Source organism: Nycticebus coucang, chromosome 3, assembly GCF_027406575.1.
Source record: "Nycticebus coucang isolate mNycCou1 chromosome 3, mNycCou1.pri, whole genome shotgun sequence".
Lineage (NCBI taxonomy): Eukaryota > Metazoa > Chordata > Mammalia > Primates > Lorisidae > Nycticebus > Nycticebus coucang.
In genome coordinates this window covers 127,264,642-127,290,782 of record NC_069782.1, presented here as the reverse complement: position 1 = coordinate 127,290,782, position 26,141 = coordinate 127,264,642, and the positions used below count along the sequence as shown (strand labels likewise).

Below are 26,141 nucleotides of genomic sequence, written 5' to 3'. Positions count from 1 at the left end.
ATACATTTTATCAATAGAATAATCAATTTTTATACTCATTTGCATGCTATCTTAAACCAACATAAAGATCCTTATCTTTCATTTCAAAAAGTTTTTATACAGTTTCTATTTGGTTAAAAAGTAACTATTAACCACGCCTAAGAGAACAATAACATATTTTTCAAAATCTGCTGCTGTGAACCATGTTTAATTATGTTTTCTGTTTCATTAAGGTTTAGGCAAAAAGTGAACTAGTAGCAGATAAAGTAGTACTAATAGTAGTAATACAGGAAAAGAAAGAATCAGCCCTGTTACTATGTGATAGGCCTTGTGCTAAATGTTATATATGTATCATCTCATTTGATTCCATCAACAATACTCTGAGATAGCCATTATTGTTCCAATTTTACAGATGAGAAATCTGAAAGGTTAAATAACTCAAGATTACACAATTTCTAAGTGTTGGTTAGGATTTCAAAGTCCGTGCATATAAGTACTACACTAGATTAGCTGGTATTCACAGGATAGTATGTCTCACGATAACGTATTAATTTCATAAATATTCACAATTTGCTTAGAATCTGCGTAAATGCAAAGCAACCAAAGGCAGTTCAAAGACTGCTGCAGTATAATGAGAAAACCAACTAAGATAAGAACTTTAATGCTTTCATGCATGCCTATTTCCAACAACCTTCCAGACATAAAAGTGCTGACAGCAATAATTCACTATTGTCTCTGAAAACTTCCTCATTCACCTTGCCTAACCCTCAAAGCCATATGGTGAAGAACTTCACCAGGTGTCAGGAAAGAAACTCCCTCTCTTCTATTTCCCCATAAGAATAATCTCCATACTTCTTCCAACATCACCAGACATGTGAAAACACTACCCTTCTCTACTTCCCATCCTCCAGAGGTACATCTGAACAATCACCACTGAAACCACTAACACAGTTCTTACACTGGAGGAAGCTTGAAAGCAGAATGCTGACTACATTTTTCAAATCTTGAGTCTCAAACAGAAGAAACTTTTACATCAAATACCAACTGCAGATGATATTTTCCAATGCATTCTTAAACAGAATGGTTACAGTATTTAATATTAGTCTGCCTTGGACATTTATAGCCTTTGACTCTCTGCATGCAGCTGGACAAAGAATTACAGTTTACAACTGGAAGAAACATTTCATAGGGGTAAAAACTGAGTAACTAGATAATGAAAGATACAAGACATACGATTTCAATAAGAACTTTCAATAAGAACGTGAGGGTCGGGCGGCGCCTGTGGCTCAAGGAGTAGGGCGCCAGTCCCATATGCCGGAGGTGGTGGGTTCAAACCCAGCCCCGGCCAAAAAAAAAAAAAAAAATGTAAAAAAAAGAACGTGAGGGTCCCAGCTCGGCGCCTGTGGCTGAAGCAGCTAAGGCACCAGCCACATACACCTGAGCTGGCAGGTTCGAATCCAGCCTGGGCCTGCCAAACAACGACGGCTGCAACCAAAAAATAGCCAGGTGTGTGGCCGGCGCCTGTAGTCGCAGCTACTTAGGAGGCAGAGACAGGAGAATCGATTGAGCCCAGGAGTTGGAGGTTGCTGTGAGCTGTGATGACACAGCCCTATACCCAGGGCAACAGCTTGAGGCTCTGTCTCAAGAGAAAAAAAAAAAAAGAACTTGGAGGTCCCAAAATAGGTAAACAAACTATGGCAAGAAAGGTTTTTCTCACAATGCAACACAATTTATGCCCCCAACTTATTTTACACTCCACTGGCTATAGTCACCATGCATCAGCACCAACTAATTTCACACTTTACTGGCTGGGAAAAAGTCGGCAGCCTAGTCTCTTTCATACTCCACTGACATGGTAACCCCATGGCTCACCAACTTAACCACTCCAGGTTTAAGCTATTAAACTTAAGTTAGCAGCTATTAACCACCATCTTAAAAGACAGTAAGATCAAAGCTTTAATATAATCAAACAATGACAATATTATATGTAATAGAAAAGTTTGTTTCTTTCCTCGCATATATAACTGGTAGTAGGGGGCAGGGAAAGAAGAGGAAAAAGCTCTCTCCTAAATTCCCTCACTATACATCTGGAGGTTAGGCTGTGTTTCTGGAGTTATTTGAAATTAGTTCCTTTCCTAGGTCTACACTGGTTTAAACTGACACCCTGTCATTTATAACAAAGGAGCTCAAATGTTTAAGACTTTGTGGGCTATACCTCAACCTTGACATGCATTAAACTAGATTTCTTTTTCCTCTTTAGTATTCATAAAGTAAAGCTAATAAACCACTGAGTAAATTTTCAAAACAGAGGCCACTAAACTTGACCTGAGCTGAGTGTCTTATCTGATTTGATCCCAGCTATAATACTAACAGGTAGCTATTATTTTCTCAACTTCACAGATAAGATATCCAAAACTTAAGTTACTTATGATGACACAGCTTCCAAGTATTGGTAAGGATTCCAAAGTCCCAGTACTGTACTTACACATGACTAGACTACAACACAACTTCTAAAAATTGTGATGGGATAAAACAAAGCACAGCAAAGAAGAGTTTGGTTTTTGGTTGTTGTTTTGGTCCTTTCTGAGATATAGTCTCACTCAGAGAGAGTGAGACCAGAGTGGTCTGTTGGCCAGACCAGAGTACTGTGGCTTCAGCCTAGCTCACAGCAACCTCAAACTCTGGGTTCAAGTGATCCTCCTTCTTCAGCTTCTTGAGTAGCTGGGACTATAAGGTCGTGCCACATGCCTGGCTAATTTTTCTATTTTTAGTAGAGACCGGGTCTAGCTCTTGGCTCAGGCTGGTCTTGAACTCCTGAGCTCAAGCAATCTTCCCACCTTGGCGTCCCAAAATGCTAGGATTACAGGAGTGATTACCGCACTCAGACCAGAATAGTTTAATTTTTAACCAAAGTATAACAGCAACAAAAAATGAATAATTATAAGTGAGGTGGAATCTATATGCTAAAGATATAGTTACAGCTCTATATCTATCTCCTCTTTCCTTGTAGCTATGCCAGCAAATGTGAAAGCCAAACATGCCTGGTGAGAAACTAAGAAACCAAAAGAAGATTCACCTCAAAGCAAACAAAGACAGAATTAGCAAGTTAATAAATTTAAGAGTTTCTCTTCTATGCAGTTTCAAAGTTTACTAATTAGAGTTTCAAGAATAAGAATTATTTTAGAATACAATAACATCTTCAAAGCAATGTTACTTCAAAGATCTGAAAGCCTATCAAGAGACTACAGAAGGTTTCTAAAGAAGGATAATCTGAACAAACATGGTTTAGATACACAGTTAAACTGCATTAATCTATTACTCTTATGATACAAAAAAGAAAGATGAGTGTTAAAGATGGGTGTAAGCTAACAATAGGCAAAGGCATTTTCTCACCATCAAACTAATATTTATTAAGCATGCATACTATACTAAGATCTCTGCTGGGGTAGTAGAGATTATAAAGTAGAACTACAACAACATGGTTTGAATGTAAATGTAGCTTCCCTCTAAAGATGTCTACACCTAATTGGAAAGATCTTTTTTAGTTATTTTAAGGGAATAATGCCTGTAATTGCCAAATAAAGAGGAAGGGAAGACACTCCAAGTAGAAGGAAAAGACTGAATATACAAAGGGGCAAAAAGTCAGAAAGTGTTATAGAAACTAATTATCTTAGCCACTTGAAGACACTATAAACAAAGTATTAATATTATATACTGTGCGGCTTATCAACAGAAATTTCTCAGAGTTCAGATAGCTGGAAGTCCAATACCAGGGTGCTAAAACAGCTGAATTACGGTGAGGTCCCTCTTCCAGAATGCAGTTAAGTTGGTATCTCACTGTATTCTCACAAGGCAGAAAGAAAGCAAGTTAGCTCTCTTCCCTCTTTCTTACAAGGGCACCACCAATCACATTCATGAGAGCTCCACTCTCATGACCAAATCTACTTCCCAAAAGCTTCACCTCTAAATATGATCACATTGGGGATTAGATTTTAACATATAAATTTAGGGGGAACACAAACATTTTGTCTATAACACTAGTCTAGCTAGAGCTAAAGCTTCCTTGTAGAAAAGCTGTGTAAGAGTCCACCAGAAAGACTATATTCAGCCTGGAGAGGTTTCAACACTAGGTTTAAGCATTTAATATCCTAGACCAGTGTTTTTCCACCACCTATAGTTAAATTTCCATGGCACACTTAAATTATGATGATCGCCCCCAAAAAAGTAAAACAAAGAAAATACTTATGCTTTGAACTTCTTTTTTTTTTTTTTTTGTAGAGACAGAGTCTCACTGTACCGCCCTTGGTAGAGTGCCGTGGCCTCACACGGCTCACAGCAACCTCTAACTCTTGGGCTTACGCAATTCTCTTGCCTCAGCCTCCCGAGCAGCTGGGACTACAGGCGCCCGCCACAACGCCCGGCTATTTTTTGGTTGCAGTTTGGCCGGGGCTGGGTTTGAACCCACCACCCTCGGCATATGGGGCTGGCGCCCTACTCACTGAGCCACAGGCGCCGCCCTGAACTTCTTTTGAAAATAATTTAATTAATGATCTTTAAAATTTTTCACAGCACACCAGTTGAAAATCACTGTCCTAGATAGTGGAAAATAAAGTCTTGACCCCACAGACAATTCCTTAGAAGTAATATTATTCTACTGTCTCTCAGTCTCCACATTTGCCCTTACTCCATTAGCCCTTCCATTTATCCCTGGTATCTTTTTAAACATGTATCAATGTTACAGACCAGATAAGAGAGCAACCAATCTTAAGACTGATACCTCTCATATGCTTATTTAATCCAATGGTATCAATGACCAAGCAGTTAATATATTTAAACTAAAACCAGAAACATACGCCATTCTTCCTGCCCATTCTATCAGCAGGAGGAATGGGCTCCAAAACAAACGTATCCCAAGTCTAACTCTATACTCAGAAACTATACCTAAGGAAGCAATCAAATATATATTTACTTTGTACAACCATTCTCAAACTCAAGGAAAGAACTGAACCATAAATTGGCACACATTAAATTCTACTCCACAATCTAAATATCTAGAAATTCCTGCCTATCTGACAAAGATTGCTATAGTTGGTCATGTTATTTCTGCAACAATACCAGCTGGTATCTGGTATGTGTATGCATATCAAATCAAACAAACAAATAACCAGATATACATTTGTCTGAGATAAATAAAGTCCCAGCCATTTTAGATCTAGACATGGTAATAGCCTTTACCACCACTGCAACAATTCCTGGAAAAGATAAGGCCTCCCATCTCCATGACCCAAACCTTTATAGTTTCAAATCCTGGCATGAAGTGATACTTCTAATCTCTTCAAAATTTTTAATTCAATCAAATCCATACTTCATCAACAGAACATCTAACCTTGTGGTGCCGGGGACAGAATGAAACAATAACACTTTTGAAAGGAAACATGAAATACACATTTCCACCCCACCAGACCCCCAAACACCCTTAGCTGTTTGTTCCATGTTAGCAGAGCCTAACAACTAGAAGAGCTTCCATTCAAACTGCCCACAAAACCTAAGAACTGCTCTGCTCAGGTCTCATTTCTTCCCCTCCCCATCTCCTCTATAAGTTACACACAACCACTCACTCTGCGGTCCATTTTTCCCAACGGCTGCCCAACAATTCACAGGCTGTCACAGATTGTCAGTACTGCGTTTGGGGACTTGAGAAGTACTCTTGTGGGACAGCACAGTGTGTTAGTACAGCATTTTCCAGGACACAATGTCACTCTTTATAGCTAGCTGCAAATTAGTTTCTTCCTCAAAAAAAAAAAAAAAATAATAATACTCCTAATAAGACAGGTACAAGGAGACTTTAAATAACCAAGATTAAAACTCACTTTGATTTGCTCTGAGATCTAGGCCTTTTCAGTCATGCACAGTGCAATCCCTTGCCTCTACTCATAGGAGCCATGCAGAACATCTAGAAATATATGAAAACCGCTTTCTGATACAAACAAAAGAAAAAAGACTACCAAAAATGTATCAAAGGAGAATCTTATCTCTCCCCTTTTCTGTGCCCATAGCTCCTCATCTTTGGATTCTATTTGAGAATACTTTGTTTAAAGTCAGCTTGCAACCTTGACATTTATTTCTACATTCAGCTCTGTAAAACCATTTAAAAGAAAAGTTCTGCAAATGACCAGTATCATGTCATAGTTTCTATGCAATTTTTGTCATGTGCTTCAAAAAAGTACCATAATCTTCTAATAGTTGATGCAACCAACGCTCTGGTTACTAGTAAACTTTCACTCTGCACATCAGCTTCCCATGTGCCACTGGCTATACATTAGAGACAGAAGCCAGACTATACTAAAACATCATCAGAGAATAGGGTAAGAAAATTTCTCATAAAACAGCAGGTCATACAGCTTACTATGTCTTCTTTAAAAAAAAAATTTCATTGACAAACACTAATGGAATAAGGTTTAAAAATGTAAATTATCTAATTATTTTTCATTTCCAATTTATTTAATAACAGTATTCATCCTGCTTTATTTTACTTTTCTTACAATTTAAATGACCACCTATTCTTCTTAAATCAATTAATCAAACCCCTACAATAACACTGTATCTTTGCTACTCCTAAATGAATTCCAAGAAGCTAGAGCTTGCCAAGAAGGATGTTAACTCTCATTTGTTACTGAGGAAAGTGACTGGACACAACAAAGCTCGTAATTTAACTCTGAAAATAATCCCAATATTTAGCCAGCTCCTATTCTCCTCTCCATAACACCAAAATTAAGACAGTGACTAGAATGAAAAAAATCTCCAAAAGACCTAAAGTCTTTCAGAAAATTACCTCTTGGAAACTTGTTTAACACGAGAGTTATGAAATAATAAGATATAAACAAACAAATTTAGTATAAACTGTATTTCTATAAAAAAAAAGGCATAAGTATAAGCAACTTACCACATAAATGACATTTATTTTTTTGAATAATAAAACTACAACATGCAGATAGACTGTGTCTAAAGGTAAAAGATCCCTTCTGATAGTAGCCTCCCCTCGAAAACAATAATAAGAGTTATGTTTATAAAAATATGTAGTTATTTCTTCGGCATATGTCTAGGCACTTAACTTTCATTATCTCATTTCATAAATAATAAAGAGTTTAACACAGTGATTTGCAATGAAAACAAACACACAAAAATATTTTCTAGAAGCTCATCAACCAAACAGAAAAAGGAAATGCCATCTTCTATCATTCTCAGCCCTCTGAGGACTTGTCTAAGGAGACGGTAACACCTAATTGTCAAGAAAAAATAGTATAAATTATCAAAAACACAAAAAGATGTTCAAACTCTAGTGATTACAATAGTTCTAACACATAGGACAGTTTATGGAACATAGTGAATGCTCAATATGTATATGCTGGCTATCTGGACAGCTGGATAGATGGACAAAACATAAGCTTCATCAGTTAGCAAAGAAATGCAAAATAAATATACTGTTTTACTTATCAAACTGGCAAAGATTAAGAAAGAGCAGTAAGGTTCTATTTTGGTGAATGTCAACATAATACAACTCATAACATGCTGGTGGTGGAGATACTTATTTTATTCATATAGAAAACATTTTAACAGTATGTTTCAGAAACTTTTTTACATCAGAGGCCTTTGGGAAAGCAATTCTCCTTATAAAAATTTATCACAAGGAAATAACTGGGCTTCTACAAAGACACTTATTCCCAAACTGTTTATAATACTGAAAAATTACAAACAATTTGAATGTGCACTTATACGAGCCAAGTTAAAAGAAAAGTTCTGCAAGAAACTATGCAGACATTAAAAAGAATGATATATCTCCATAAATACTGATATAAAGATCTACAAGACAATGAGTTGAAAAAATTGGAGAATTTTCAAGAAATGTACAAAACCAATGTAAAGAAAACTTTAAAACATATCCTTAAAGATCTATCCAAAAATAGATGTGCGCAAATATTCTTGGATAGAAAATGCAACACAACATTATAGAGAAGTTATATAACTCCAATAAAAATACCAGCAAAAAATTTTAGGGGTACAGACAAGCCGGTAACAACAGTAAAATAAACATGTAAGAACAGTCAGGAAAACATAAAGCTAGCCTTTGATACACTATCAAGCCTTTTTCATTGAAACAGCGTAATAATGGTATGGGAATAGAAAGTCCAGAAATATTTTGATATGAGGACAATTAATGACAATTAAGGTTATGGGGGGGGGAGCAGAAAGAGGGACGGAAGGAGGGGGGTGGGGCCTTGGTGTGTGTCACACTTTATGGGGGCAAGACATGATTGCAAGAGGGACGTTACCTAACAATTGCAATCAGTGTAACCTGGCTTATTGTACCCTCAATGAATCCCCAACAATAAAAAAAAAAAAAAAATCATACAAAAAAAACAAAAAACAAATAAAAATTTCATGTATGATAAAGGTGGCAGCAGAGCACATGGTTCATGTCTGTCATCTCAGCACTTTGGGAGGCCAAAGCAGTAAGACCACGTAAGGACAGGAGTTTTGAGACCAGCCTGTGCAACACAGTGAGACCCTATCTCTACAAAAAGTTAAAAAATTTGCTGGGCATGTCCTTGTAGTCCCTGCTATTTAGAAGATTCAGAGAGGAGGAATGCTTGAGCCCAGGAACTCATGAACTATGTCTGCAACAGAGCCAGACCCAGTGTCTTAAAAAAAAATACAACTCACATGCTACCTAACCAATGCAAACAATGTAACCCAATCATGTGAAAAAATAAAAACTGAAAACAATTAAAACATAAAAATGAATCGTCGTGTTTATTTTACCACAAAAAAAATTACAGTAATAATACTAATAAGTGATCAAAGATCACACTATCGGTATTTCACCATCTTGTGCCTCCAGATATGATACTTGAGAAGTAAAATACTGCTTGTGGTACTCCTGCCAAAAATGGATAACCTGAATCCAATCATGAGAAAATATCAAGTAAACCCAAATGAGAGGCAGTCTACTAAATAACTGGCCTGCACTATTTAAAAAATGTCAATGCCATGAAAAAAACAGACTGAGGAACTACTCCAGATTAAAAGAAAATTAAAAAGATAGGGCACTCCCAATAACCTGGAATTTTCTTGTTATAAAGTACTTTGCAACAATGACTAAAACCTGAACAAATCTGTAGATTAAATAATGTTAAATCAATGTTAATTTCCTGATTTTGACAATTATATTATGGAAATATAAAAGAATATCCTTGTTTTGAGAAAGTACACATATTTACATATACAGAATAAGGCCTATATCTTACTCTCACAAGAAACATGCACCTATATACTGAAAGAGAATGCGAAAGAAAGGAATGTAGTAAAATGTTAATATTTAGGGTACGTGGGTAATTCTTTATACCATTCTTCAAACATTTTAGTATTTTGAAATATCAACATAAATTAAACAGAAAAAAGATGTTAGCACAATGCATGGCACATACTCTACAATCAAATAAATGGCAACTATTAGACATTAATGCAAATATAATCTTAACCAGGTACAATGTCTCAGGCCTGTAATCCCAATACTCTGAGAGGCCAAAGCAGGAGGACTGCTTGAGCTCAGAAGTTTGAGACCAGCGTGAACAAAGGCGAGACCCCCAACTCTACTAAAACAAATGGAAAAATTAGCCAGGCATCCTGGTGTGTACCAGTAGTCCCAGCTACTTGGGAGGAGTTTGAGGTTGTAGTGAGCTACAATGACGCCACTGAACTCTAGCAAGGATGACAATGCAAAACTATCTCAAAAAAAAAAAAAAAGAAAGAAAAGAAAATATAATCTCTAGAATTCTGCATAAAACAATTCTCTTGACTCAAGAGATGTATTTTTATGGTAAATGGGGGAAGGAAAAAGACATATATAGTATGTCTCATGTCAAGATATATACATAAACGCATAAAAAAAGACTGATTGTTCATAGTCATGAAAAGTTGCCAGCAACCACTTTTAGACCCATTCAGTTGATGAGAACAACTCACTTCAGCACTCTTTAACAAGGCAGTGTTAGCCTTACTTCTGAAAATCAGCAAATCAGGGACAGATTCACTACAATAAAACACCTGAGTGCCAACCAATCAACAACAGTCTCATGCAGGTAACCATGCTTCTATAGATGATGTTAACTGACATCTGCCTCCAAAATCTTCTAATCCCTAAATCCTACAATCCCTAAAATACAATATAAAATTAGCAATTTGCTTTGTTCAGGAAGACTGTGCCTGATCAGATATTCTAACAGTGACAGTCTCATCATCTTTTGATAACAAGCAAAGAAAAAAAAAAAAAAAGACTGGCTATTCACGTAAGAGAGAATGAAGGAATACTGGTGAATAGGATTCCACAAGGATAAGTCTGCACCAGAAGTAGCAGGCAACCAATCCAGATTGAAGTATGTGACAGAGCAGTTGAACAGCTGAAAACTGTTACCACATGCTATATGCCATAGTATCATCTTTTTTATGGACACAACTATTAGCTGGTGTGTATTCCACCTAAGCAAGAGGTAAATGGAGCGGTGCCTGTGGCTCAGTGAGTAGAGCGCTGGCCCCATATACAGAGGGTGGTGGGTTCAGACCCAGCCCCAGCCAAACTGCAACAAAAAAATAGCCAAGTGTTGTGGCAGGCGCCTGTAGTCCAGCTACTCGGGAGGCTGAGGCAAGAGAACTGCCTAAACCCAGGAGTTGGAGGTTGCTGTGAGCTGTGATGCGACAGCACTCTATTGAGTGTGATAAAGTGAGACTCTGTCTCTAAAAATAAATAAATAAAAAATAACTGGATGAAAATAAAATTAAAAAAAAAAAAAGAGGTAAATGGAGAATGAGGAAAAGATGAATTCCAGCAATAATGAAAATTAAACCTAGGAGAGAAAAGGCTAAAGATAACAAGGGGAAATCATCCCAGGAAAAGAGCTATGCAGCAGGCCTCACAAGTAGGCTTACTATTTAAGTAGGACACTGGAAATCTCTAGAAGTTTCTAAGAATTAGCCAGAAAAGAAGAGAAGGGAGGGGAAGGGAGAAGAGAAGAAAAGGGGAGGGGAGAAGAGAGGGGAAAGGAAAGAGGAACTGACAGATTACTGAGACTGACCTTGTAGAAAGCTGTCCTAAGAGGCTATTTAAGACACTATCAGTGAATAAAATTTGCTCAGGCATAATAATGTAAACACAGCATTAACTATTTGATTTAACCAATCTTGTAATACAATTAAATTAGGAAGCTAGGGGAAGAGCAGCAGTGGAGATGGTTATTTAAGAACAGTAAAACTTTCTCTACTATAATAGAAACTCAACATGTAATGAATAAATTGGTGAATCAAAAGGCAGTATATACTAATACATATTTTAAAATATGGATATATACATATAAATGCAAGAAGAAACAGCTTAAGGAATTGAAAGTGGTTATCTTTAAGGAAAGAACTAGAGAGAGTTAGGAGTGGAACAAAATTATTCACTGTATTTTGTGATAAATTCTTTTTTTGATGTTTTAAATTATGTCTATTTCAAACTGTTGATAAAATATTTAAAATATTTTTTAAAATCATTTCAAAGAAACAAAATCCAAACAGCAAGAAAATAACTTTTTATCTTAAATATACTGTTTTTTTTGGCTGGGGCTGGGTTTGAACCGGCCACCTCCGGCATATGGGACCAGCGCCCTACTCCTTGAGCCACAGGCGCCGCCCTAAATATACTATTTATTCAAGAATGTATAAAAACATTTTCAATTGAAAAGGACAAAAAATTCTAAAGAAAAAGTTCCCCCTTTTTGGGAAGACCTACGTATTTCTAATACTGAAAGAACTAAATACACACAATATGGAAGATTTAAAAATAAAATTTTAAGAGCAAATAATTACCAATTGAGTAGACAGAATTCAGGAATAGTAATACTAGGAAGATTGTAGGTCTCACCTTACTTACAAATTCATTAATATCAGGAAACAGTGCAAATAACACATTTAATTAAATTTGCTCACTTATCTATTGGAGGAAGTACAATTAACAGCAGTGAGAGAGAGTAGTAATACAAAAGGACAGAGACAGATCGAAAACATTGGCAAAAAAAAAAAAAAAATTCCAGAGTGGCTAGAAGAATTGGTAAAATTTTAGATTTAAAACAACAAAAAAGGGGTATCAGATACTTATCATCAATTTTACTACGTAGTGTCATATGAAATGCTTTTGGCCAACACTAACACTAAATGGGGGAATATATGCATGTAAATATATACCTATAATATACTTAATTTTTTTCTTTATGAGACTGATAATCCTAATTAAGCAAAGATTCGTGAAGGCATTATATCCTAAAAACCAAGTACTGTTGATATAATTTGATAAGAGAAGATTAATAATTATAGAAACTATAAAGGATTGCCAAAGATGAGTTAAACTACCCTAAAGATAATTAACTGTTACCTACTTTGTATTCTTCATCTAGCTATACTTGGATTACCCTCACTATTCCTGTTCCTTACAATATTCTATAGTCTGAATTTCCCTACCAGCAGCAAGGTGTGACTTTGTGACTGAGTGTCATCAACAGAATGAGCAAAAATGTTGGGCACCTCTAATCTAAAATCTGAAATGTTCCAAAATCCAAAACTTTTTGAGTACCACCCACAAGTGGAAAATACACCTGATTTCACATGACAGGTCACAATCAAAACACAGGCATATATAACACATAGCTTATTCAGTGTTCCCAAGGGATAAAAGGTCCTCCCAGTACTTTTCGGCCATGATATATCTGCACACACCCAGATCCCCCATACAAACATGCTCACAAACGGTAAAAAATGGCATTACGTGCAGGCCATATACACCAATGGCAAGTTCTCTATAATGCCCCAAGTAGGGCCAAGATCTACATGCTGTGAGTTTTGTTGTTGCCTTTTTTTTTTTTGCAGTTTTTGGCCGGGGCCGGGTTTGAACCCTCCAGTATATGGGGCCGGTGCCCTACTCCTTTGAGCCACAGGCGCTGCCTGTTGCTTTTTCCTTTTGCTTATTCTCTGCTCTGTTACATCAAAAGTATTGAAAAATGTCAAAATTCCACACAATATCTATATCTGAAACACTTCTGGTCTCAAGCATATCAGATAGGGCTACCCAATCTGTATACATAACTTCCAGGAAGTATCCTTAAAGGGAAAGAGACATGTTATTTTCTTTTTCCTTTCCAATGATTGGAATGGAATGTGGATAAAACAGCTGAAGCTCTAATAGCTATCTTAGACCCTAAATTAACTTTGGAAAAGAACAGAAACCATGCACAGTTGAGTAACCACTTAACATAAACTTCTGGAATTCCTGACTCAAGAGAAATAAACTTCTACCATATTTTTATGACTATTATTTGGTTGCAACCAATCTAATCCTAATTAACGTAACCTATACTAATATATACTCTTTGTTTTCTACAAATATTTCCTAATATTTCATCCTTAGGTTTTTCTGCTCTACTCCCACTAAGCTCTAGGCCAAACATTTTAAAACCCCACATCTCTCTGTCTGATATTTTTAAGCTCCAATTTTATCTATAGCTGCCTATCATTTCACTAAGACATAATTATATAGGAACATAACTGATTTTTAAAACAAAACAGAGAAAGTGGTGGGAGAAGCAATAGTAGTAGTTGTGGTGGTGGTTAGTAATAGTTAATATTTACTGAGCCCTTAATATTTGCCAGGCATTGTTCTAACAGCTAATCCTACAAAGTAGGGAGTACTGTCACCATCTCCATTTTACTAATGAGGAAACTGAGACACAAGACAAATTAAATAACTTGCTCAAGGAACACATCTACTATACTAAAAGAGATCATTCCAACTAGGCTTCCCAGAACTCACCCTCTTAACCAGGCACATTAACACCTATTCCAAAGATGCTATCACACATTGCTCTGCTTCCAAAATGGCAGCTTCACTCTCCTCCCACAGAAAACCAAAAACTAATACACAATGCCAAGATTATCACCAGCAATTTCCCAGAACTCATATATGAGGAGGCAACAGTTCCTGGGACCAGATGAAGTGAAAAAACTCCAAGTAGATGTTGGGAGCATCAGCTTCCATATCTGTGAATCTCCTCCCACCAATCTGCTTGGCACCAAATATGCAGAAAAGTTCCCCCTGATTCATGGTTTTTAACACTAGAAAAAGTGAGATCAAGGTGGACAACCAGCTTCCCCAACAACTTGGGATCTCTGGCACATCTGTCCCTGCCCCAACCCACAGGAAATGCCTGAAAGAAGAAACATGCCTGAGGATAGCCAGAGACAAAGAAAGGAGGTAAGAACATCCCCAGGCATGGGAACTCTCCCCTGTAACTCAGCCAAAGGAAAAACCACATCAGAGTAGCTGTTTCAGCACCACCATGCTATAGGGTGTTATTCCACAGGTTCCCCTATCTAGCCTTTCCACCTCTACTGGGATATCCCCTTTGGAACCTCCCTCATTCTGGACAGGTGGCACACTAATTGTTTACTAAAACCAAGGCAAACCTGGGATCAAGGTGCAATCTGAAAAGGGGATAGCAATCTAGCAGGAGGGGAAAAAAGAAATAGAAAATCAACAGGTAAATTACAAAGAACCTCTAAGCAATACACATCCAACAAAAACCAAAACAAGCCAGACAAAGAAGACTGGAATAAATAACTAATCCTTCAATGCAAAGACACAGAAGTACATTCGTAAGAAACAACAACAAACAAGGAACAATGAACTCTTGATAAAGACAAAACAAGTGATGCTAACAAGATGGAGATACATAAACTCTCTGATGAAGAATTAAAAACATTTATTTTAAGGAAACTCATTGATCTCTAAGATAACATAGAAAAGGAATTCAGAAATTTATCACAAGAATTTAACAAAGAGATCAGAATAATAAAAATCAAACAGAAATCTTGGAACTGAGAAATACATTTGCTGAACTGAAAAATTTTGTTAAAGGCTCTCAACAACAGAAAGGGTCAAACAGAGGAAAGAATTGGTAAGCTCAAACACAGGATATTTGAAAATATGATCAGAAAAGAAAAAAGCATAAAAAGTAATGTAGACTTACTACAAGATATGGAAAATTACCTCAAAAGACCAAGTCTAAAAATTGCTCAAGACAAACTCCCAAATTGGTAGTTCAAGAGGGAGTTAAGCAAGACTAAGGGGTAGAAAGTTTATTCAAAGTAGGAATAACAGAACACTTTACAAAACTTGGGAAAGAAATATGCAAGATCAGAGAACACCAAATACGTTCCAACCAAATAAGACTAACCCAAGGTATACAAGGTAAACTCTCAGAGGTCAAGGACAAAGAAAGGATCCTAAAAGCATCAAGGGTAAAAAAGGCAAACAACATATAAAGGAGCCAATTTGGCTGGCAACAGACTTCTCAATAGTAACCATTGAGGAGGCCAGAAAGGAAATGGATGACACTGTCACAAGTGTTAAGAAAGAAAAAGCAATTAAAATCCAAGAATGCTATATGAAGAAAATCTTTCTTTCAAATATAAAGGAGAGATAGTTTTTCCCAAAACAAAAGATAAGAGAATTCACCACCACCAGACCAAGTGTTCTTTAATTTGAACAAAAAAACACAAACATGCAAAAAAAAGAAAAATTGAAGGTATAAAGCCCACTGTTGTGTAAAACTAAGTACATGGATAAATCCATAATACTCTAATGATGTAAGCGTGATGTTCAATCTGCTCATAACTCTAGTATAAAGTCCAAATGACAAATCCATCAAAAACAGTAGCTATAGCAACCTGTTAAGAGATAGGCAATATAAAAATATATAAATTGAGACAACACCTATATTCAAAATGTGGGGGAGGATGGAACTTATACTTTTTTTTTTTAATCTCTCATTTATTTTCTAAGATGAGTTGTCATCTCTTTAAAGTAACTTGTTATGAGATGTTTCTTGTAACGCTGATGATAACCACAATGCAAATACCTATAACAGATTCATTAAAAGAAAAAGCAATGAATTAAAACACTACCAGAGAAAGGTAACAACAAAGCATGGCAGGTGGAAAGGAAGAAAGAAATTACAAAACAAACAGAAAACAAGCAACAAAAGGACAGTAATAAAGTCCTTACTTATCAATAACACTGAATGTAAATGGACTCAATTTTCCATTGAAGACTTAAAGACTTGCTGCCTACAAGAAAACCACTTCACCTATAAAGACACATGTAGACTGAAAGTGAAGGGATACAAAAAGATACTGCATACAACCAGAAACCAAAACAGAGCAGGAATAGCTATATTTGTATCAAATAAAACAGGTTTTAAGTCAAAAACTGTAAAAAGAAGTAATAAAAGTCACTATATAATGATAAAGGGGTCATTTCAGCAAGAGGATATAATTAATTGTAAATACCTTTACACCTAACACCACGTCTCCCAAGTATATAAACAAACATTAATAGATCTATAGTACAATAACAGAAAATCACCTAATATCAGACTTAAACTACACACTAAACCAAAGAGGTCTAACTGACACTACAGAACATTCCTATTACTGCAAAATACACATTCTTTCATCAACACGTGGATTACTCTGCAAAACAGACCATGTGTTAAGCCATCAACAAATTCAAAAAACAAGAAATCATATCAAGTATCTTTTCTAATCACAAGGAAATCACAATGACATGAAACTAGAAATCACTAACAAGAAGACCTCAAAAAATATACAAACATTTGGAAATTAAACATGTTCCTGAATGACCAATAGATAAATGATAGAAATTAAAAAATTTCTTGAAACACATGAAAATGGAAATATAATATACCAAAATCTATGGGATACAAAAAAAGCAGTACTAGGAAAGTTTATAGCAACAAATGCCTTATATCACAAAAAAGTAGAAAGATGTCAAATAACCTAAAGATATACCTCAAGAAATTAGAAAAGAACCAAACCCCAAATTAGTAAAAGGAAAGAAATAAGAAATATCAGAGTAGAAATAAATGAAATTGAGACTAAAAGAGATCAACAAAACGAAAAGCTGGTTTTTTGAAAAATTATGTAAGGAGACATAACAACTGACACCACAGAAATAAAAAGACTCATAAGAGACTATTACAAACTATATCCCAACGATCAAAAAATCTAGAGAAACAGATAAATTCCTGGACACATACAACCTACCAAGAATGAACCATATAGAAACAGAAAACCTCAACAAACTAATAATGAGTTGAAAGATTCTCATCAAGATCAAAGCCATAATAAAAAGTCTCCCACCAAAGAAAAGCCCCAAACCTGATGGCTTTACTGGTGAATTCCACCACATATTTAAAGAACTGATAGCAATTCTACTCAAACTCTTCCAAAAAACTGAAGAGGAGGGAATACTTCCAAATTCATTCTCGAAGGCCAGCACTACTCTGACACCCAATCCAGACAAGGACACAACAAAAAAATATTTTAAAAGACTAAAAAAAAAAAAACAAACATTAAAAACATAGGTTTTGTCATGTGCTATGTTTAGTTTGTGAGACTGCGTGGCTTCTGCTGTCTTTCTAAATTTTCTGTATTTTCCAAGTTTTCTACAATAAATCAGATAATTCAATTTTGAGGAAAAAAATTAAGAAAATAATCTTTTTTTTAATTTTATTTTAAACTACAATGAGGGTTATTAAGCTAGCAGTTAACAGGTCTGTAACACATAAGTTGGCTTGGTAATTGTATGGTGAATATGCAAAATAAACTACTTAAGGGAAAATGCTAATGTAATGAAAATACCATAAACACGTAACTTGATTTACTGTTAATGTGTTTTCTCCCCTTTCCTAGCTAACTATATAAATATTTATAAGCTCTCCTCAAATAACAGACAAAAACTAACTCAACAAGCTCTACACCTATTGATCAGGCAATTCTGGTTACTCCTTCATTCTGTCTCCCTCCTTTTATTTACCTGTCTCTCACTTATTAACTCTGCCCTTCTCTTTACACCTTTGATTACCCTTCTTTCTAACTGTGCCTATGTGACTGTCCCCCGCAGTGTTTTTGACTTCTCCTCTCTGACTGACCCTCATTTTCTGCCTATTGTATGTGTCTATATGACTGTCTGTGAACATGTCTTTGTGTTCCTCTCTCACACTCTGCCTTTGTCTCTTTCCCATAGTTCTCCAACCCATTTTCAAGAAATCACTTCTGTTTTCCTTTAATCTTATAAACAAATAGGGCTGCTATTATTATCCCTATTTTACAAGTAAGAAAACAGAAAAGTGCTACTGTTATAAATCTGAGAGGCCTATCAATCTAAGTGCTTCTTTTTTAATACTCTTCTGGCATTCCATGGCAAAGAATCTGAAAACAGCCCTCTCAGAAGCTAATATGAATGAACACTATACACATTCAGATTCTTTTCTTAAAGAAGAGGCAAATCTGTTCTTAAAAAGTACTACATACCTTTTGCCTACATTTTGGACTCTAACCAAGTTAATGAATGGTCAGCCACTTGCCTACGCCAGGAATCCATGACATCATGTTCACAGGTTAATCTGTGCTATTTGGACCTCACAATACCAGATAGATATTCTTGTATGTTATAAAAAAGATACAAGAGGGACAACAAATATTAGTAAAACTTAATTGGCTCAAGGAGTAGGGTGCCAGTCCCATATGCCAGATGTGGCGGGTTCAAACCCAGCCCCAGCCAAAAAAAAACTACAAAAAAAAAAAAAAAACTATACAGAAGGCTAGCATCAGACAGTGAAAAATGAACACCACAACCTACGAGCAACAAGTGTATGTTTTATGGAGAGAAGAAAATTCTCTCCAAATGCAGGCTTACCACTGTTGAGCAATACCCTGTAACTTTTCTTCTATCTAACAGTCCAACACAGGAATTTCTTTGTAATTCAAGAGGCTCTTAGGAGTAACCCAAGCTTCATCCATCCTGTTGAGGCTCATTAACGGAGATTTCTAAATGTTTTCCACATTATCTAAGAGCCCATTTTGTAATACAGTAGCAGCAGGATTCTCTTTCAAGACATGAATAGCCTAGCCATTCTGTCTTACTTCTCCCTATAGGTGGGAGGTCTGCAACAAATGTAATTCAATAGCTACAAAAGAAACGTCTAAATTATAGTTTAGGTTAGTGATTGTCAAAGATCATTCTATGGGTCATCAGTTTTACACGTAAGTGTGAAGGCTAATCTTATATTTATGGAAATTAATAATTAAAAATATATACTTTAACTTCTGGCATTAGTTCATTTACTTATGTCTAATGAGTAGCATGCGTGCCGAATAAAAAATATCAGTCTTTGCATTCATTCTGGTGAGATATTTATGAAAAGCTAGCTCATTGAGCTAATGAGGACAAGGTCACAGATTCAAACTCCATGCTGGCCAATTAGCTTTACTATGTTTCTGGGTTCCATGGTCAGTCAACAACCTTAACCTTGACTGAAAAACACTGATCATGTGAAGCATTAGGGGAATGAATATAGATATATCACCAAATCCATGACTGTCAGAAAAATATAGTAAATACTAAAAATGGTAGTAACGACCCCTTATCTTTTACTAACATTGGGTAGTATGTGCCTAGTTAAAATAATCTCTAATCTTTTCAACCCCACAGGGTTAGCATTTTTTTTGATCAAAAAGAACAATACGTAGTTCATAATTTACAGCAACGTTCTGCCTCAATCCCAGATACAACTGAACTTGAAATTATGAAAAGGCAAAAGGGATTATTATCTCTGTTTTACAAATGATGAGAAAGTGAATTCAGAATAATTATCCAAAGTTGCATCTAGTAGAGCCTGGATTCAGACTTTGGTCTGTCTGACTCCAAAGTTTAAGTTATTTCCACTATGGCCTCTCCAAATACAATATGCCTCAATGATATAAGACAATCAACAAAATGTTCCTATTCAGAACTATTCAGCAGTCCTTACTAGCTGAGCATTCTCTAAGCACACTTAAGACACTATAGTTGAGAATAAGTACACCTTCCAAAAATTCCTCTTATGCAAAAAACAAGAAACAAAAAGTATTTAAAACATGAAAAAAATAACACATCATAGCACACTAAGTAGATTTTAATAGAAGTAACTACTGTGAACTTTGTATACAAGTCTGTCAAGAAAAAATAATTATTTTCTGATTTATAAGGTAATAATGACACTGGCAAAACATAGCCAGGGGATAATACCACATCAAAAAGAGAGTAAAGGAAATATGTGCTAAACACCTGAATCTGCAGACACCTGGTAATTGACAAAGCATTTGAAGGAAGTAAAAACAAACAGTATTTAGATTCTTAACCTTAAGACTTTGCCTTGACCAACAAATCATCTTTCTCCATAAAATCTATAAGGCTTCCCTCCTTGTATTTTTCTTAAACTCTCACTCCTTACAGACACAAACACATCAGTCCCACGACCTGCACCAGTCACTGAATTTCCACCTTGAAAACATGAAGGTCACCAAGTCTCCTAGACTCTTATGTACCACTCTGAAATTTTAAAGTCAAATTGTCTGGACTTTTTTTTAAGGCAGGACAAAAACTGTTGTATAAAACTCTATCCTTGTCAATATCTTAGTCATAAAAATAGATAACTGTTCTGCCACAGCTATAATGTGTAGAGATGTTGACTCTTACTAGAGGTCATAAATGACACATCAATTAAATTTCAACAAACTAGATATAAAACATTTGGAATCTCTAGGAAAATAGAAATACAGCAAAGCCCAACAAGAAACTTTTCACAACAGGATTTTAGGAACCTCTAAAAGTGAAAAAATAAAGCCTAGTATGATTTTTATATAAAATGCAATTATTAAAACAAATGCCATCTAAGAATGTCTAATTACAGTTGATTTTTCCCTCTCCTTTTAATTGCATTTATTTTCACATATACATGTGAAAAGTTGATTTTTTTTTTTCAAGTTAGTGAATTCAGCAGGGCATGGTGGCTCATGCCTATAATCCTACCAGTCTGGGAGGCTGCTTGAACTGAGGCATTCGAGACCAGTTCAAGACCAGCGTGAGCAAGAGCAAGACCCCATCTCTACTAAAAATACAAAAATTTAGCCAGGTGCATGCCTGTAATCCCAGCTACCAGAAGCCTGAGGCAAGAGGATTGATTGCTTGATCCCAGGAGACTGAGATTATGTCAGCACAGCACTCTACCCTGGGACAACAGAGTGAGACTCTGTCTCAAAAAAAATAAAAGTTTGTGAATTCAAGATAATTATCCTTGTTTTACAAACAAATACAGGGAATCTCAGGAAAATATCTAAATTATCATTATCATTACAGTCACCAATATTAATATCAACAAAATGAACAGCTTACACTTGGCACTACTAAGCCCAATATGGTCACAACTCATCTAGATCCTTACAGTAAAACATTTTATGAGGTAAATGCTATTATCCCCATGTTAGAGATTAGTAAATAGGCTCAGAGAAGTCAACTGATGTGGCCAAAATCAAAACTACAGGTTGAGTATCTCTAACCCAAAAGTCCAAAACCTGAAATACTCCAAAAACTTTTTTGACACCACAAGTAGAAAATTCTACATCTAACCTCATATAACAGGTTTTACTCAAAAAGCAATCCACGTAGAGAATAAATGTCTTAACACACTAACTAAGAAAATGCCAGGAAGGCTATGTTAACCAGTTTGATGAAAATATTTCAAATTGTATATAAAACCAGTGCATGGTGCCCCATAATCGCATTAATGTACACGGCTATGATTTAATTAAAAAAAAAAAGGCAATCCAAACTTTGTTTCATGCAAAAATTATTTAAAGTATTGCATAAAATTACCTTCAAGCTATGTGTACAGGTATATATGAAACCTAAATGAACTGTGTTTATATCATTATGTATATGCAAATATTCCAAAATCAAAAAAATATGAAATATGTATGCCCACATAAGAGAAAAGCGCAATTCAATTCAAATTCGGAGGAGGGGGGAAAAGAGAAGGGAAGAGGGAGGGGGAGAGGGGAGGAGAGAGGAGGGAGGGGGATTGGTGTGTTCCCACTTAACAGACACAATATAAGGGTATATGGCACACCTCTTGGTTTCAGGACACAACTACAAGAGGGACTTTACCTAACAAATGCAAACAGTGTAACCTAGTGGTTTGTACCCTCACATTAATCTGAATTTTTTTTAAAAAAGCAATCACTACATTTAAAAAAAATTTAAATTTTTTTTAAAAATCTTAAAAAACAAAATCTCAAATACAGTAGAACCTCTGAAAATTGACCATCCAAGGGACTGTAACAAACTGGTCAACATAAGGAGGTATTCAACATAAGGAACCAGATCTACTGTACGGATGTATGTGGTATATATCCTGTCTATGAAAATTATGTCAACTTTAAGGATGTGGTCAACTATGGAGGTACTACTGTACTGCTAGCCTCTTCAAACACTTCAGATAAGGAATACTCAACCTGTAGTTAAGTCACAGCACCAGGATTTGAACTCAAATTTGTTCAACTTTGTACACCCAGCTAATGCATCTTACGGCCATTCTCTTTGTGTTTTCGGAACCATTTTCAAGTGTTTTTCAATGATTTCAGAATACAGGCTAAAAATACTTAATTACCACACTCCCATACCCCGTTTAAAAATTATCTGCAAAATTACCAACCTCTACAAGGTGAGGAGAAAGATAATAAGCAATTTACCATAAGGTCTCAAGGTTTGTCAGAAAAGACTAGAATATCAGCTAGTTATATTCTGAATTCCAACTGTGACAAGTCACAAGACCTGCTGGAGACAAGTACTATTTTAGTACCATATTGGAGAAACATTTAGTGCTTTCTAAGATTATTTGTACCTGTGTGGAGCCGATGGAAGGTTATAACAGAGCAAGAGAGGTAGTCAGTTGCGTGTCCTGTGAGGAAGAGTCCAATCTCTCATGGGCCTTAAAACTCAGATGTTTAAAATCGACTCCACAGGTGATTAAAGTCCTAATGTCTTCACTAGAAACTCGGCATAAGAACATCTGTATGGTTTGTATTAGTTGCCAAAGACACTTTCTCGCATTTACTAACTGATTTGATCTTCATAAAGACATGAATGTGGTTTTAAAATTCAAAAAACCTGGACTGGAAACAGGATGGTTGGGTTGTATCTGAAACACAATTTAAAGTTCAAAGCTTTCGTACATTTATCACTTTTGCTGAATCCCACAACAACCCCGGAAAGTAGACAGGGCAGAGACCATCATCCCTATTTTCCAGAGAGAAAACTGAAGCTGAAACTGCCTACTGTATAAAATATCACAGGTCCAGCAACTGGAAGACCGAGACTCTTTCCAGGACATCAAATCCAAATCCTGTGTTCTTTCCCTTAACTCTAAGAAGCGGATGCACAGATCATGAAAACTTTGATAATCGGACTTGGTGTTTTCCTAGGGTTGCCCAAGAAACGCAGGAAGTACATCCTCCCTGAGACTACTCACTGCCATAGCCTGGGGCTACCGGGCAGCGGAGCGGACTCACTCCCGAAGCTCGCGGCCCGGAAATCGCCAGCATCCCCGCGTGGTCTAGGGGACGGTCCCTTCGGCTAACGCCCCCTTAGCCCTGAGATCAGCATAGACCTCCTCAATACCTGTTGAAACCCAGGAAGTCCCCTCCGGAGGGGCATTTGGGTAGCGGGACCAAGTAGGACACATTGCCCAGTGAGGGATACAGAGTCCCTAGAGGATCCCTCTCAATCCCCCAGTCCCCAGAGGTCGAAAAGCCGGAGCTTCCCAGTAACCTCCGCCCCAGGCGGGGGCCGACCCCGCGCGTCACGTGAGAAGAAAAAAAATCACCAGTAACAAACGGAAAGGAAAGGAAGTCTCGCCCCCGGCTGCGGGAAGAAGTGGGAACAACAAGTCCCAGCTTGGGGTGCGGAGGAAGGGAAGGGGAGGGGGGTGGTGCTCTTTACCGTGCGCCGTCGATCTCCCCTTCCGCGATCTCTGCTTCCGCCACCGCCGCCAAGCTCAAGTTCTTCCGCTCCCGCCGCCGGAGCGCAAGCTAGGCCGCGGCTCCGCCCCTAGCGCGAGGCCTTCTGGGACTCGTAGTCTCCGCGAGGCCGGCCACGCCCCTCACGTCCACACGTCACGTGGGAGGGTTAGCAAAATGAAAAGGTCGGGAACGTGTTTACGCATTGTCAGGGACAAGTTCTCGAAAACGGTGATCTACGCTCAATGTCTCTTCTTCCTCACCTGTGTTCACTCCACTCTGCGCTGCAGCTTGCCGCCCATGGAAAACGTCCTGTTGCCTTCAGTGTCCTTGTTGCCAAACTCATTGGAAGTATTTTCGGGCTCATTCTTAACTGTCATTTGACGCTTTTGAATATTATCACTTGCGCCAGGTTCGCTTTCTCCATTCAACCCGTTTTAGTGAGTTTACTTCGAGAACTCCTTTTCAAACCCACTTCTTAAATATTGATGTTCTCCAGTGTTCCTGGTATTGGCATGGGAGCGTGGAGACTCCAGCCCCTTCTCTTCTAAGATTGTATTCCCTACTTCTCATCCATGCCCCACAGACATCTCAAATGTCTCACCCCTTCTCCCTACTAATAATCACTCCATCCTTCAACCTGGATTCCTCCCTCTCTTCCACCTATGTTCAAATGGTCACCAAATCTTGTAGATTCTATCTCCGAAGTATCTCTTGAATCTGCACCGTCTTCACACCCCCTGCCAGTGATTTAATTCCCACCCACATCATTTCTTCGCTGATTACTGCATGGACTTACTTACTGATCTCATTACCACTGTCAGGTACCCCGTACTGTGCTCAGGCCTATTTATGCAAATAGCATGTCATTGTGGAAAAATCCTTTAAAGGTTCTGGGTGACTTGAGTTAGAAGAATACAGATGAATACCTTGGGTAGCTTTTATTAAATATGAATACCAGCCCCACTACTCTCCCTCCCATCCCATATTGTGGCTGAGTGGTAGAGAAAGAAGATTTATATCAAATTTTGTTGTAGGGTAGGTGGACATGGTCTTTTTTTTTTTTTTTTAACTCCCCAAGTGATTGAATCATTCAATTTGAATGTGTTTTTATTGCTAAGTACCAGTGCTGGGTAATAAGAAAATAATAGTGAACAGAACAGTACCTATCCTTGTGAAGTTTACATTCTCCACAAGGAAGAGGCAAATATTAATCAAATGATCTCTTACCAAAAAGCAAAACCAACAACAAAACCACAAGTTACCAGCTATGATAAGAATTATGGAGGGAAAGGGATCGGTCCCTTTCCGTTCTTTTTACCACTTGCCCTAGCCAGGAGTGGGGATCAGTTTGTGTACCTCAGCCTATCAAAGAAAGCCTTTCAAGAGCTAATCTGTTCTCCCTCTCACATACACCCAGATTTACCAAACTGTTGTATTGCACTTTCTCTCTCACCTTTACATAAATTGTCCTGATTTGGAAAACCCTCCCCTTTCTTCCTTGACTAATACTCTAATTCTCCTCTGTTTCATTCACAGCAAATCCATAGACCATCAATTACAGGGAAGGATTTTCTGAGGTTTGGACTGAGTCAGGTAATAAGCCTTGGGCAAGCAACCATGGACTGAGTAGGAAAGCCAGCAATAGTTGAAAGTGAGCTATCCAGAGTAGGGCTGTGTTAGGCAGTATAGAGGTATTGGCCCTGAGCCAACATACCATATCCTTCAAAACACAGGTCAAGTTCACTTCCTCCAGGAAGCCTTTGCTGAAGCTTATTCTCCCTGTAGGATAAAACAGTGCCTTTTTCTTGAGTACTCATTGTACTGATGTGTCAACATCTCTTCCAGTGATGCCTTAGAGCCAGCTCATGCTAGCTTTGAAAATGCAACTGGTAGATGTTTGGAAATTTTGTAAGTCAATTTTTTAAACCATTGGTACCTTCAAATCAGCTATGAGGTGAATATTTACACCATGGAAATCAGCAAATAAAAGATCAGGGCTTTTTTATTTTTTTCTTGAGAACCATTTTACCAGCACATCACTGTCTTCGTGATAACACTCATCTACTTTGTATTTATGTCTACTTTCCTATTAGATGAATTCCTTATATCGACTTCACTTAACAAGTATTTATTGATATTTATTACTGTGCACTAGAGGC

General features: G+C 37.0%; 1 protein-coding gene across 4 annotated transcripts in view; it reads right to left on the bottom strand.

Annotated features, from left to right (window-relative positions):
• Window positions 1–24,052, bottom strand: part of R3HCC1L (R3H domain and coiled-coil containing 1 like) — a 107,079-nt gene extending 83,027 nt beyond the window's left edge. Inside the window, exons 1-2 of one of the 4 annotated variants that reach the window (XM_053584621.1) lie at window positions 23,642–23,895; window positions 22,866–23,162 (exon numbers count right to left, since the gene is read on the bottom strand). The gene's annotated coding sequence lies outside the window, so the exon portion shown is untranslated. Of the gene's footprint in view, window positions 1–22,865; window positions 23,276–23,641; window positions 23,896–23,962 lie in introns of those variants that run through there. The other 3 variants (XM_053584620.1, XM_053584622.1, XM_053584619.1) reach the window with 3 other exon arrangements.
• Between the last annotated feature and the right edge of the window lie 2,089 nt (window positions 24,053–26,141).